Source organism: Chrysochloris asiatica, unplaced genomic scaffold, assembly GCF_000296735.1.
Source record: "Chrysochloris asiatica unplaced genomic scaffold, ChrAsi1.0 scaffold00004, whole genome shotgun sequence".
In the NCBI taxonomy this organism is placed as follows: Eukaryota; Metazoa; Chordata; class Mammalia; order Afrosoricida; family Chrysochloridae; genus Chrysochloris; species Chrysochloris asiatica.
The window spans coordinates 12440667-12445714 of NW_006408522.1; positions in this window are offsets into that span (position 1 = coordinate 12440667).

Sequence of the window (5048 nt, forward strand, 5' to 3'; positions counted from 1 at the left end):
AAGAGATGGCCCAATGAATTGCAGAAATCATCAAATATCTTTGATATCCCATGCGAGTAAAGTTTCACTAAAGGTAGTACAGAAATGGCTACAATGATACATTGACAGAGAACTTCCAGAGGTTCAAGAGGGATTCAAAAGAGGCCGTGGAACAAGGCATATCATTGCTGATGTCTGATGGATCTTAGCTGAAAGCAGAGAATAACAGAAAGATGTTTACCTGTGCTTAATTGACTATGCAAAGGCTTGTCATGTGGCTCATTGCGAAATATGAGTATTCCAGAATACTTAGTTGTGTGCATGAGGAACCTAGACCAAGAGGCAGTTGTTGGAACAGAACAAGGGAACTCCAAATGGTTTCAAATTAGGAAAGGTGTGCACCAGGGGAGTATTCTTTAATGATACTTATTCAACCTGTATGCTGAACAAATAATCTGAGAAGCTGGGTTATATGGAGAAAAACATAGTATCAGGATTGGAGGAAGACTCACGAATAACCTGTGATATGCAGATGACACAACCTTGCTTGCTGAAAGTGAAGAAGACTTGAAATTACTTACTGGTGAAGATTGAAGACCACAGCCTTCAGTATGGATTGCATCTCAATGTAAAGAAAATAAAAATCTTCACCACTGGACCAATAAACAATGTTCTTATCAACGGAGAAAAGATTGAAGTTGTCAAGGACTTCATTCATCTTGGATCAACTATCAACACTCATGAAAGCAGCAGTCAAGAAATCAAATGATGTATTGCATTAGACAAATCTGCTGCACAAGACTTCTTTAAAGTCTTGAAGAGCAAAGTAACTACTTGTATTAGTGAAAGATAAAATGGGGTTGATCATTATTAATATGTATTTATATATAGTAAAGATTATGATCCATTTGGAGTCCTGTAGGATAAGGCACTGTAGGATAAGGCACTGGACCACAAGGTCAGTTTGAACCTCAAAGTCTGCATTTCAAACTGACCAGCTGCTCCTCAGAAACCCTGACGGCATATCACAACAACAACAGTGATTCATTTGGCTTATAATTATAATAACAACCCTCTGTATTTACTGAATATCTACAATGTGGTGTTTAGGGCCACAAAAGAACATATTAAATATTGTCAGATGGCGGCAGCCTAATGTAGTAGAAACAGTGGTGAGTGGTGACTAGAAGAGCAAGAATCAGAAGGGATCCCTGCCATTGACTAATTATACAAGCTTGTGGTTGTTGTTGTTAAGTGCCATCGAGTCAATTCCTACCCTTAGCAATCCTGTATAGGGTTTCCAAGGAGCAGCTGATAAATTTGAACCACCAACCTTACAGTTCAAACGACTTTGCAGTCTGACGCATTAGCCCACAGCGCCACACCAGAACTCCTATACAAGCTTGGGTAGGTCAATTTATCTCTCTTGATTTCAGTTTCCACATTTTACTATTTTTTTAAAAGGAGATCAACAGGGGAAAATGTTAGCCTGATTAATTTTGTTATGTGATTTTGTGAATAAAATGGAAATTTAACCAAAAATTTATCATTTAATAAAGGGCTATTCAAATACATTATTTATTTCCAATGTCCTCAAATTATTTAAAATCTGGCTAGGAGGACAAAACATAAGCATCAACAAGTAAAATAAAAATGCAATAACCCTTTTAGACAGTATATACAGTCTATTTTGAAGTGCTTTCAAGAAAGATGAAAAGTAAACTAGTCAAATCAGATGGAATTAATCAGATTTGTTGTTGTTAAGAGACGTAGACTCGGTTCCAACTCTGTATAGGGTTTTCAAGGCTTTAAATTGTGTAGGAGTAGAAAGTCTCATTTTTGTCCTATGGAGCAGCCTGTAGGCTAAAACCACCAACCTTGTGGTTCTCAGTCCAGTGCTTATCATATGGAGATTAGCTACTTGTAACAGTTTCCTTAGAAGAACGGATTCTTTCCATGTCAAAAAAAAGGAGCAAGAGTAAGGCCTGAAAACAGAATTTAGCCCTGAACCAATACAAAAATATGATGGTCTAATCAATAATATTATTCCTAAAGAAAGTGTGTAGTAACAGAAAGGGGCAAGGATCTGTATGGAATCTAGACAAGATCCCAGTGAGTAAGGGGTTCACTATAGTGAACCCATTAGGTTCATTCACTACCCAGCGTGAACAGGTAGATGATCTGGTGCCTGTATGGTCTTTGATAGACTATCGTCAGATAATAAGTTAGATGAACTAGCCAATAGTATTCACTTAACTTCTTCTGTATGTACATCTTGCTTACTAAGCCACTTTCTGATTATAATTTAGCTTCTCAAGTGTTGGAGATGCAAAAAGGATGCATTGACTTGCTAACATGAATATCTAACTTATAAAATAATAAGGGGACATGTTGGTTAAGGCATATATCAGTTGGGAGTTTACATTCTACAACTTTGTCCTTTTTAGCTGGTCAACTCAGATTACATTGAGAAAAATCGAGTTTTTGGACCTTCAAAGCTAAGAAGTAGACTCTTAACCATGGCAATGAAAATAAGAGTGGACTCACCCAGCAGTTCAAAAGGTTACAAGATTCAGAGTCAAACAAACTTGAGTTAGAATCATAGTTCTGCATTAATTTCCTCTTTTCTAAAATGTGGACATTGTTGTGAAGTTAATGGAATTATGTAGATAAAGTTCTTATCAAAGTGCTGGCACCATGTCAGGAATATTTTTTTGGTAGTCTGGGGATCCCCATAGTCAGAGCAGAATAAATACTTGTTGGATGAATGAACAATAATTATTTCCACTCTGTGAAGTTTTATGGGTATCCTCTGCTTTGCTTCAAAGCCTCTATATCTCTGCTCTTTTTAATAATAATAATAAAAAAAAATTAGACTTTACATGAAGTAACATGATTAATAGCAGATGAGATATATAAATAATAGGTGACTTGGACTAAAAACAGATTGAGATTTTGAGGCCAGGAGACCTAGGAAAAAATACTCCAACGACTATACATAACTTGGCTAGTTTGTAAAACAAGGGCCACAAACTTGTGGCAGAGATAATGTAAGCCTCAGGCTGGGGTGAAATTGGACAAACCTTGTCCAAAGAGGGCAGCCTCTACTTAGTTCCAATAGATGTTGCACAAGAAGGCAAGTCTGATTCATCTTTCAGTTTTCACAGAAAACCTGGAATTTGGGTTTTAACATGAGAAAACTCCCAATTGCTGAATATTGATGAACTATTAAGGAAAAAAAAAAAGAAGTCAAATGTCGAACCAAACATTGGTCTGTGAGTCTAATTTAGGTTGATGAACTACTATGTTGTGACTTGGGCTCTAAAGGACATGTAACCACATATGGGTTATAATTCCTGAGGGTAAAAGCAAATAATATGCTCAAATGGTAACTGAAATATTGAAAGTTCAACTCTACCCAAAGGCACCTCAGTATAAAGGTCATTGAACGTCAGCCTTTGAAAACTCTCTGGCGCACAGTTCTACTATGACACACATAGGTCAATATGAATTGGGATTGACTTGACTTGTTTAACATAGTATAAGAAGAAAGGAAATAGGGTGGACAAAATGTGTGGAGAGGAAAAATCTAAGATGCTTTGGGGTTTATCGGGTGTAGACCATTTTGACTGTATGGAATAAGAAGTTCATTTAAAGGAGAAGACAGAAAAGTTTGGACAAATAAGTTTTTTTGTGTGGAGCATCTTGATTGTTTCTCATTTTTTAAGGCAATGAGAAGCCACTTACAATTTTTTTAATAATTAGTGAAATGGAGCCCATATTAATATTGAAGTTCAATAAACATTCATTGATACATATTTGTTAAACCCTCTGAGAACCTGTTTTAAAAACAAGCACCTAAAATGTGTGATTTATGTCTGTCCTTAAGAATTAGGAAAGTTTAAATAAAAGATATAATACAATTTGATAAGGCTAATTCACAGAGGAAGTGAGACCTGGATCATATCTTTAACAATATATATTTCTTTACAGCTGAGAGGAAATTGGCATTTATTGCATGTCTTCCAAATGCTTTAAGTACAAATAAACATATCTCACTGTTCTCTTTGCCCCAGAGGTAGATTTTGAAAGTGCTTTTCTTCTCTGATCCATCCTTAACATTGAAAGTGAAATCTCAACCAAAAAAAAAAAAAAGTCTTAAAATGACTTATTGAAAGGATCCTATGGGCTTCATTTTGTATAATGTATCAAATAAATGGTAGCGACAGTCCTCATGGAGAGAGACTATAATGTACAAAGGTCTCAAAGTAGGAAGGCCTGTGGTATGCTGTGGAAATCAGCAATAGTTACGTAGCAGCATACTGCAGTAGTCAAAGCACTAGCTATGAAGGCAGATCTAACTTGGGGTACTGGTCTGTCACTCAACAGCTTTGTGACTTTGTTGTTGTTGTTGTTATGTAATGTAATGCTATTTCCCATGTAGGTAAAGAAACAAAAAGGAAGAACTCTTTCTCATAATAGGCAAATAAAGGTAGAGAGAAGTAGCTCCTATCCTCAAGGCAGGCTGATTTGTTCCTCACACTAGTGGGGTGACAGTAAAAGAGCCACAGGACTTACCTCTAAGTCCTGGTTTATTCTTTTTATGGTGTTAAAGACAAGCTTCTCAAGACAGATGTTAAACACTCTAATACCTTCTTCAGAAGAGAAGAATCAAAGTACTTTAAGTGTAAATTTTATAACTGGTGAAAAGGAAAGCAATCTTCAATACAACTTCATGATTTCATCAATCTCAGCATACCAAGAGTTACATTGTCCTAAGTGAAAGAAAGCTATATAAATGGATCCTTTCTTTTCTTTTCTTCTTTTTATTTTAGCACACTCTACCCTCTTCAGAACCCATCCAAAGTGGCTTCTCTGGGTCTCTGTTATCTCTCTCAGCATGTTCTATCTTGTGTTAATGTTATGTGTCGTGGAGTCGATTCCGACTCATAGTGACCCTGTACAGCGTTTCCGAGGCTGCAAATCTTTAAGGGAGCAGAAAGCCTCATCTTTCTCCTGTGGAACAGCTGATAGTTTTGAACTGCTGACCTTGAGGTTAGCAGCTTGAT